The following is a 10,890-nucleotide window of genomic DNA, read 5'->3' on the forward strand; positions in this document are numbered from 1 at the left end:
CACACTTTTCTCTGGTTGAGGATCTGATGCCAGCTTCTTCAGCTGTTTGATGCAGTGGCACAGATATTTTGTTTCATTAATCCTGAACCAGGCCATCTGTCACTAGTGGAACAGGTTTCAAGGATTTATAGCATAGAAACACAGCGGGTGCAAGCACTCCCAGTCAATTAAATGGATCTGCTTGCAGGCTTAATGGAGGCTCCTTCATACTCTGCTTCTGAAGTGGAATGGTTCCTGATGTGAGAATTAATCAGTACCAGGCAGAAATACAACCAAATTATTTTCAGGGCAGCCTAAAGGGGTTAGCAGGAGGCAAAAGTGGGTGATTCTCTCCTCTCCCTTTTATTTGGTCTTTCACAATTCCTTTCAAAAACTTAGAGGCTTGCTGGGAGGAGCATCCTGTTTCCTCATACCTCCTTCCTAGCTCCAGATGGAACAAAAGTGACACAATATTCTCAGACTGTGTCTGAGATTCTCAGAACAGATTCTGACTCTGACTTCTGATTCTCTCATACAGATTCTCAGTGTGTCTGAGTGGTTGGCCACTGCTATATTTTTATTCCACAACTGGCTCCTGGAAGATTTCAATCTACATTAAAAGAACCAGCAGCAATGTATGTATATTTGTATTAGTCTACCTGCCAGCATGTTCAGTGGTTCAGATTTTCTGTAATCTCTTACCTAGGCATGGCCAGCAGCAGTGAAATTCCTGCACTTTTTGTGGCCAGCTCTTTGTAAAAGTGACTCCCTCACTTGAAAAGCTGTATTTACTTTCTTGGTATTGCAAGGATTTAAGTATTTCAGATTTAGGCCTTGCTCTGTGTTTATATACATTCTCACAAAAAGAAGCCTAAAATATCATGGAGCTCCTGCTGGGCTATCTGGAGAAAAGAAGGCAGAATCCAAGTCTCTTCTTGAACCTGGAAGCAGGATTCTCTCCAATCTTTTGCTCCTTTTATTACCAATAAGATGCATTAGTGGAGGGTATTAGAAATATCACCTTTAACATCCTACTGTACAAAATCACTTAGAGGGAAGGAAAATGGAAACACTGGACGTGCCCCTGCTGAGCAGAAGCCCCACTCTACCACCTGGTCTAACTGACCTTCACAGAAGCCAAGGGCAGCTGCATTTTGAGCTACGTGAAGACAAACTACACAGCCACAACAATGCTGTTCTGCATGCCAGACTGGGCACAGCTAGTTCCACTAATTATATCTTGTGTTTCAACTTCTGCAAACTTCCTGTCTCTGTGTCCCTCTTTTCTTAAGGAAAAGAGAAGGACTAAGTGCCATAATAGTGCAGTCAACCCTATGTTTTGAGTGCAAGTCTCATAAAGTTATGGATAAAATGCTATATAAAATTTTTAAAGGTTTTAAAGCTCTATAAGGTTTTCCACTGAACAAAGGAAAAATTGTCTGGTCACAGTTTTCGTAGGAAGTGACAGTTCAGATTTAGGGAGTTCTCATTTTCACTCCCATTTCCCCTTGTTCACTTCAGCACTGTTCTGAACAATTCACTTTGGATGATAGTCTTTGTGTTCTTTGCAACCTGCCCCCTCTCAGCCTAAGGAAAATTATCTGAGCTACAACAGCAGCAAAGCTGCTGCTGTGTTTCACTGAGGTGGTGCCATGCCCTATTTGCTTTTGCAAATATTATGAAAAGGCCTAAAACTGAAAAACATGGCTAAGCAGAAGAGTGCAATTAAAGAAGAGAAATAGAAGAGTATGTAAGTATTGGGTTTGTGTGGCAAGGCTTTGGTGGCAGGAGGGGACTGCAGGGGTGGCTTCTGTGGGAGGCTGCTGGAAGCTTCCTCTGTGCCCAGAAGCAACAGGTCCAAGTGCCTCCATGTCAACACTGTTCAGAAGGGGAAAAAAAAATGCAACAGCAAATGCAGCCAAAGAGAGGAGTGAGAATATGTGAGAGCAGAGAAAAGAGAGGCAAAGACAAGGCATGATGAACTGACCACAGCCCCCATTCCCCACCCAGCTCCATCAATGGGTAAAGGAGGTAAAAATTCTGAAATTAAGGTAATCCCAGGAAGAAGGAAAGAGTAGGGGAAAGATTTTTTAAAATTTAGGGGTTTACTTCTTACCCTAGTCTGATTTGATTGGTAATAAATTAATTTCCCCGAGTTGAGTGTGTTGTGCCTGTGATGGTAATTGGTGAGTGATCTCCCTATCCTTACTTTGCTTTATAAGCCTTTTGCTAAATTGACTCTTTCCTGTCCAGCTGTGGGAGGGTAGTGATAAAATGGCTCTAATCTGCACCAGGTGCCCAGCTGGAGTAAACCCACCACAATATATTAAGAGGAATTGAGACAGAGGTTTAGACCCTGTGGAATCAACACAGGAATCAGCTACTCTTTCACAGTTGTTAAAATCAGCAGATTTGCTCAGCCCTTAGTTAGTCCTTAACTCCCTTCCCATAGGACAGCCTGTCAGCAGGTAAAGACCACTGAAAGTCTCTGAAAAATGTCCCTAAAGAAAATCTTTCAAGTCCTGGTCTGAAGGTGCTCGTGTCCTAATGAAGAGTGCTTGTTTTCGCACAAGCCATGGTGCCCTCCTGCCTACAGTGCCCAACTTCAGTCAGAAACTACCCTTCCTCCAGAACTAAAATTATCAAGAATATAATTCCTAAAACAATAAAAATAAATCTGCAGTTAAGCTCAATGAATGCCTCATCTGCTAAAGTCAGTTTTACACTCTCTTATTCTGACCCTTGATTTCCCACCTCACTCAGCTGCAAATATCTGGCAGCAGAGAGACCCTACCCAGAAACTGGCCAGGTCAAGACAAGGAGGAAACCCAGGATCCCTCAGACACAGGCTGCCATTGAGGAATCTGAGTATAAATCAGCACCTCACCCATACAGTGCTTTTGCAAGCCTCTCTCCTCATCAGATCTGCTGTAAACAGGCTGCTTTGAATAACTTTGAAGAGGTGTGTTCCTGTTGCAACAGTGCTCACCTAAACAAGCTGAGTGTGGGAAGGCAGAAGGTAAATGCTACCCAGCAAGCAGATCTCAGAGGGGATAGGGAGCTGTTCTCGTGCCCCTCAGGCCTGTCTGCCTTCCCTGAACTGGGTGAGCAGTGCTATCAGGATTCCTTGCATCAGCCTGGCTGGTTACCAGAGAAAGCACCCACTGATTTTAGGGACAAGGAAGCTGTGCTCCAGCTGTGGCTTCAGGGAGGAGTGTGTCAGGGTGCATGCAAAGTGAGACATGTGGCAACAACAGGAATTATTAGAAAAATGGTAAAGAACTGCTTTCAGTCTTTTGGGTGGGCAATTACTGGCTTCAGTGAAGTGTTGCATGTATTGTACACACAGAGACAGGTCAGTTTGAAAATCAGAGCAGGAAACCCAATGTGAGCATCCTTTCCCTGTGAGCTATTTCCACATTAGCAGAGAGAACCAAACCCTGGGTGGGGTGTGTTTGTGTGCTCAGCAGTTGTCGGCAGGCTGTCCAGAAGTAATGATCTCGGACAAAAATAACCCTGAAAGATCTTTCCAAATATAGTCCCTCATTATTGGTGCTGTATCAGTTTCATTTCAAGCTGTGCCTGGCAGCCTCTCTCTCTTGTCCCCTTTAAGAGGACACTAATAGGCCTGAGGCAACAGGGCCTATCTCTAAAAGTGATTGTAAAACCTCACCCTATGCACCTGGAAGTGTCCATGCTCACACCACCAATTTGAGCCAGCTGGAACCAAGCTCTATTTTATCACCTGATTTAAAGCTTTGCTGGGTTCAACAAAAGAGGGAAGGGAGAGTAGGATATGAAATATCTGATTTTCTTCCTCTTTTTGTCTTGGAAACCTTACTAGCTGTCGTAAGTGTTGGCAAAATCCATTTTACAAAGGAAGAGAGAAGATGTACCCAGTGCAGTGTCTGTGCAAAAAAAAAAAAAAAAGCATAAGGCTATTGTCAGAGAGCATCCTTGGACTGCTTGGAAGTGCTAACTATGCCATGGATGCAGAACAAGCCTGGTTAGGGACTGAGAAATGGCCATGTTTGCTTCTGAGCCGTTTAGGCAATTCATGAAGCCTGCTGGCCAAAATATGCCATTTTAAGGGATACAAGACTGCCTTAAAACAACTGAAGATAAATCTGAGTGACTTCAAAGGAAGACAGTTAGGCTGGTTTCTTGTATATTAAGGTAAGTTCCAGCAGCTCCAGCACCTAGAAACTGAGCAATCTCTTCCTGTGTGGACAGGGAGCTCAGAGGAGTGTGATCCACACACAGTGCCAGTCCCAGCAAGTGCGCTTGTCCTGGAAAATAGCAGGGTGTGAACTACATTCAGACAAGAAATCTGTGGTTACTCAGCCTGGAGAGAATAACCCCAACAAATCCCAGTGGCTGCACACCTGACCTACCACAGATGATCAGCTTGCAGCTGCAAGTTGTAGGGGTCATAAGCGAGCAGGTGCTCCTTGTTGAGGTGAGCCAAGCTTAGGCTTGGATGTGATGCTAACAGTGCCCCTGCACTGGGGGCTGCTGCTGAAGCTCAGCTCAGGGCACAGCTGTTGCTGTCACGTGCTGTGGCTCCTCAGTGGGGCCATGAAGCAAGAAGCACTGTGCTTCCTGGGGTACTCCATCTTGAAGTCAAAATGCTGCTGAGGACAGTCACTGCAGGCTGCTTCCCACTGCACACACAAACATGCAAACAGAGCCAGCACCATCAACACAGAGAGCCTTCTTGTGCATGAGTACAAATCTTTAAGAGCTTGGGTGTGATATTTCATGGCCTGGACCTTATTTCCTATCAGGAAAAACCCAGGGAGTAGGAAGAATGAACAATACACCACATTGCTCTTGGCATCTGACCAGCATACCCGTCTCAACATGCAAACAAATACAAACTGAAAAGCAAGAGGGGGAAGGACTTGGAAGTCTTAATCTTCCATTAATCTGCTATACAACTGTAAGCAAGCAATTAATTTCTTTGTTTTTTCAGCTATAACTGAGGTGTCAGACTTTTGCTCCACAGGAATATATCAATGCCTTCTCTCACTAATGCCATTAAATTGTAAAGTGCTTTCAGATATTTGGCTCCCAAAGCACTTTAGAAATGCATGATTAAATTACACCCAATTATAAACCAAAGCAGGTGATCTTGTAGAGGAAGGGATATTGCTCTGCTGGTGTTTTTCTGAGGCATTAATAGTCTACAGAATGCTCAGGGGAAATCAAGGGGAACTGCATGTACAATTTAATTTCCAGTGTCCACTACAAATCTTCTATTTTCAGCCTGTATTTAAACACATTTCTTGAAGTACTTAATACTGTTAGCTGTGTTGATACGGGATCTTATCAGTTAAATCCCCTGGATTGTAAATAGCAGTGTATGGCAAAATTCTTTCATGAGACCTCATTCTCAGAAAAGATCTTATCTCCTCATTCTCCTTTGGAGTTTTTCTACCATCTCTCAGATTTATGCAAATAAACCTTGTGACTTGCCATTTATAATTAAGAATAGGAAATCAGTTCACATCTGCTTCCTGCTGCTCCTGCCTGAATACAGGTAGGTTGTTATCAAAGAAACAACCTAACTTCCCTCCATTTACAACTCTCCTATGCTTACCTACATGCATAGGAGATACTGAAGTAATTTCAGACTCTGTAGAACCCAGGGCTAGAGCACTTCCACACAAGAACACAACTACAGCCACATGACTGGAAGTGTTCTTTCTCAGCTGCACACATGGCCAAAGTAACATACCTATGGTCTAATCAATCAGGAAAGGCTGATTGGTAAATACAAAATTTGACACCTCATTACTCCTTTTAGTGTACCACTCATTCTGTCCATTTAATGTGTTGTCCATTACTCTTAATGGGATTAGAAGACTCATAGCAGCATGTGGATAGGCTTCTGAAGAAACAGATGTCTAATCTAGTAATATGTATTAATATATAATTTTTTACATTACTATATCGTTACACCAGGCACAGGCCAATCCAAAAAAACCGTCTTTGATCTCACCATTTACGGTCACTGCATTCTGCAATTCCCCAGACTGGGGAGATGGATCACTTACTATTTTGCCTTGATGAGCTGGGCCATGTTCTGTTATGTTTGGGAGCACTGCTGATTAGACATCCATGTTATGATTAAGCATGTGTAGGGAGCAACTAAAGAAAGAAGAAGGCATTTACCTGTCAGGATGACCTCTAAATGTTTAATTTAATGTGCTTTCAGGGATTTCTGGTCCAGAAAAACTGTCACACAGTCTCCTACATGTCACAGATTTCTTTGCTTCTCATTTACTGAACAAATCCCAGTCAGACTGAAAATGTGCTACAAGAAAAATGACTTGTGGCACCAATCTTCTGTTCTGTCAAGACATGACGATATCACCCTCTGAGCACACAGATGTCCTGAATTTTAATTTAAACAGGATCTGTATAGAGTGCTATGTAATGGGCTACATACACATGTAATAAAAGGAAGCCTGGTCCTGAAGAGATTGCCAGCAAATGGAAGGATAGAAGAGGAGGTATTTTTGTATCTAATCCTCAGGTGAGCACCTGAGGTACAAAGGTGACATAGGTTAGTGACATACCCAAGGCCACACAGGGAGCTTGAGCTTAAACCCTAGTCTTGTGCTTACCTCTGTGTTTGGAGACGTTCCATTGCTCCTGTGAACCCAGAGGGTCAGTGTCCCCACTGTCATTGCAGACAATGACTCAGAAGAAGTATTTCCTCCCTGGGAGCAGGCCTGTGACAGGGTATTTATTGCTGTAGACCTTCTCTGTGCCTGTGAACCACACGTCAGTACTGACATCACATTGCAGGACACCATAATACATCTCCTAGCTGTCTTCTGCATCTGAGCTGTGGTTTAGGGTCATGGTGTCTGGGACTCCTTCAGCCAGCTGCAGATTACTGGGTAGTCAGGAAAAGCTAATAATTAATGAGCCATTTAAGCACTAGTTTATTCTGTTTGGTTCCCTCCCTCTGTCCTTCTCTGGGGCAAAAATATTCACTTCCAAAGTCATTTTATATCTAGGAAAGTACTTCCTTCCTTGATTTCTTCTACACTGAGCAACCTGAGGCCCAATTTGTACTGTGCAATTACCTTCTAATGAAAAAATAGGGCTGTTGGTTTTGAAAAGCATTCTCTGAAAGGATGAAAAGTACATAGGTCTGTAACCCCAGAAGATCACTACAGTAATAGGAGTCTCTCTAAGGATCCAAGCCAGCCTGCCTCAGACCCACTGGCAATGGAAATGATGTCACCAGATTGCTGAGAGGACAGACAGTGTTGTGTCAGTGCTGTTATGGGGATTAGCCTGTTCAAATAATGATGTGAAAAACAAGGTAGCATTGGGAGTGTCTGAAGCAACAACTGCTTTACCCTTTCCCTCCACATTGAACAGAGTAAATAAAGCACTAGCAGTACCATCCTAATTCCTTGGCTCTGAGCCATGCTGCTTCCAGGCTTCAGCTAACATGAAGGAGGGAGTTGGGAAACACAACGAAGAAGTAGGAAAGTCTTTTCTGACAAGGGAGTCTTTCTCCCCTTTAGTTAAAACATTTTAGATTGCTCCTGTGGCCTGTTTTGGATAAAGGGTTGTATCATTGGAAGCATCTGGATTTTTCTTCTTTTTTTAGAGGAAAACCTAACTGTAGTACTGATGCCAGAAATTGTGTGTGAATTTCATCAGAAGAAGAGTACCTCCTGTACCTAGGTGATGTAGGTGAATCTAGGTGAGTACCCTAAGGTGATGAAGTTTTCTCTATACTGTACCTGTAGCTTGCATGTTAATGTTGTAAAGGACATCTCTGCAACTCTTCTTGAGAATAATGCAGAATAGGTCAGAAACAAATCACTTGGTGTTGTGGATCAGGGCTGGGAATGGTTCCTGTCCTTCCTCTCTTTGCCATACCACTGGTGGTGGTGGTGGTGAGGACCACTGGCCAAGACAACTGCAACCATAAAGTTCTGCTTCCTGGCCTGGGCAGCAACAGAAACAAACCCAATCTTTGAGCACAACAGGGATCTCTGTGGCTACAGGAGCTACTAGTGCAGAATCAGCCTGATAGAAAAATGTTTCAAAGACACCAGTGCTGGATATTTCTTCAGTCTGCAAAGGCAATGGCAGGCTTTGTCCCTAGCAAAGTGCACACAGCTGGCATGGCCTGGGAGATTCCACATAACCTCGTGCTACAGCTCATTAGTTTGATCATCTTGAAAGTTGAGGGAAAACAGCTGGTGTGATACAGATCAACTCATACTATTTAAACTGAGAGGTACCTTCTTTAAGTGGGGCTCATTTTGCAAGGTCCTGTGGAGCCTGAGTTCATGTAGATCTACAATTAAAAAAAAAAAAAAAAAAGGAAGTGATATAAATTGCTGTTAACATCTATATAAATGAGCTCAACATCCATGTCAATTTAAATTGGACCTCAGATAGGGCAGTGTTGAGACCTCAAGCATTGTCTTTATAACCCTCGGCCACTCAAGGTTTAATCAAGAATGATTTCTCTTCACCTAACGTGAACTGCAGTTGCATGCTTGAAAAATTCTGCTTCTCATGGTGAATCACAGAGCCTCCCCAATGTTTTATGGTTTGTTGAGCTCTGATGCTCCCCCTGTGAAGGGTTGGGTTGTGCAGCTGACAAACCTGTGTTCACAGAAGTCCCTTTATCACCACTGAGGGGCTTATAAAAAGGCTTGCCATAAAAACAGCAAGCAGTTATGCAGGGCTTTGTGAACCTGGAGCTCTGCATGAGTTTTCTCCAAGAGTCAACTTTTAAACCCAAGTGACAGCTTGTGATAAAGGTCAAAGGGCAAGTCCAGCCTGCAAAACCCTGCAGCAGTATTTCATCAGATGCCCAAGAAAACACTAATTGCAGGATTTCTGCTCTGACAGCACTCAACACAGAAGCTCACAGAAAAAGATGTGTGAAGACATACTGCTGTCCCAGCACAAACCACCATGTGGCTCTTCAGCCTCACAGGCTGGGTGGGTGGGAATAAAAAAACAGACAGAGAGAGAAAAATTTAAAAAATAAGAGAATGAGAGATTGCACAGAAAGGTACAGCCATTTTTCAGCCTGTTGAGTCATGTCAGAGAATACAAGAAGAACCCTTCAGACTGTTTCAGCAGATGGCACTACATGTAAGGGTTAAGATGTTGTTAGCTCTTCTCTCAATAGTTGTGCAACCACAAGAAAAACATCAATGCAATCAACTGCTTTCTGGTAAGCACCTACTCAGGACAATTTCAGGTGAGGTGGGTGGAACAGGAATATTTTAAAATTATGTAAAAAATGTGCCCAAAAAAGTGTTGTTTACATGTAATACATGAATGAGAACAAAAGAAAGGCAAAGGCAGTTTCAATGCCTCATTTGATGATTTTACTGTCTAAATTCTGCCACAAGCAGTTTTGTATAATGTCTATTACTTACAGGACTTCTCATACTCTTCAGCACAGTACTTCATGTTGCCGTGCCACACCAGAGAAATTTGTCTGGAGCCTACAGTCTCTCTGGGATTTTTTGGTGTTTATTTGATGATACAGTACAAAGCCATGCCCCATAGATAGGTTGTGTAGGTCCAAAGTGGAGACTGAGAAATGGCCATTTTTTCTACTGGCCACCTGGATTTTGCCTTGTGAGGCTTCTTCAGTGAAACCTGAATGTCCTTCTGCTCTACTCATGAATCACCTGTTCCTGCTGGCCTTACTGCTACTGAGGACAGCCAGCACCATGCTTTGTCACCTGGGAGTATCTAAGACAGAAAGCCTAAATTTTTCTAATTAATAATTAAGCAAACAAGTTCTAAACAATAAAGATTTAGATGCTGTGCTGCCTCAGTTAGTAAGGTAACTAGGGATTTCATGGCAGGTCATTCTCATTCGTGTCTTCATCCTCAAGGCATAATTAGTGTACTTGAAGTATGACCTCTGCTAATATTACTTCAGCTTTTGGTGCCAGAATGCTGAGTGCTCACTGAAGGTGTGGAAGGAGTATAATCCTGTCTCAGTAACACCACATATTTACAGCAAATGGCTGTTTCAAATATGATGGTTTGTTTACTGTAGCATCAACTGTCCTAACCCATCTCAGACTACTGAATCCATGTCAGAAATCAGAGAATCTTCCAACAGTGACCTCTTTAACCACATGTGAGGTGTGATGTGAGAAGATGTGGTGGAAGAAAACAACTATTGCACCTTTAAACTTGACACACTCATTCAGGGGACACATTAGCAAGGATAGCAGAATGATTTAAATTTGGCTCAAAGATTGCACAACTTTGTGCTGCTATATATCTCTCTCAGAACCTCTGAAAATTGAATAAAACCCAGTTGAGCAGTGATGACAAATGGTTTTTTTTAGGTGCAAGATGAATCTCATAAAAGTTTACAAAATGTGGTATATGTTAAAAACAAAAGAAAGTAACAGCTGACAGACAGGAGTTCCAACTAGACAGATACTGCAGGTCTTACCTGAAGGTGACATTGCTAGAATTCCTTCCTCTAATAACTCTGCTTCTCCCATACCAGCTTCACTCATGGCTTGGGTTCAGAAGTAGTATTTGTCTGTAAGTGGTACTAGAGATAGGGATCTTGGTGCATTTTGTCTTTTTGGTGTCCTCAACTCATGCCTCTAATGTGTATCCTTACAGAACATCTCCATGGTCTAGTTCCCTTCCAGGCTAAGCCAAGGCTGGAGTTGAAAAATCCACCACCTTCAGCAGTTCTGAAGGCTCTGTGACAGCAGGAGAGTCCACAGTGTGCAGATATGAATACAGAGCTGGTCCCATTTCAAGATGCCAAACCTGCAGGGTTTTGGGGTATAAAAAGAGCCTTAATAAACACAGAGCAAATTCTGTCAAGCAGAGCAACGTGATTTCTAACAGGGCACATAATGGAGACAC

Source organism: Oenanthe melanoleuca, chromosome 5 (genome assembly GCF_029582105.1).
Source record: "Oenanthe melanoleuca isolate GR-GAL-2019-014 chromosome 5, OMel1.0, whole genome shotgun sequence".
NCBI classification, from domain to species: Eukaryota; Metazoa; Chordata; class Aves; order Passeriformes; family Muscicapidae; genus Oenanthe; species Oenanthe melanoleuca.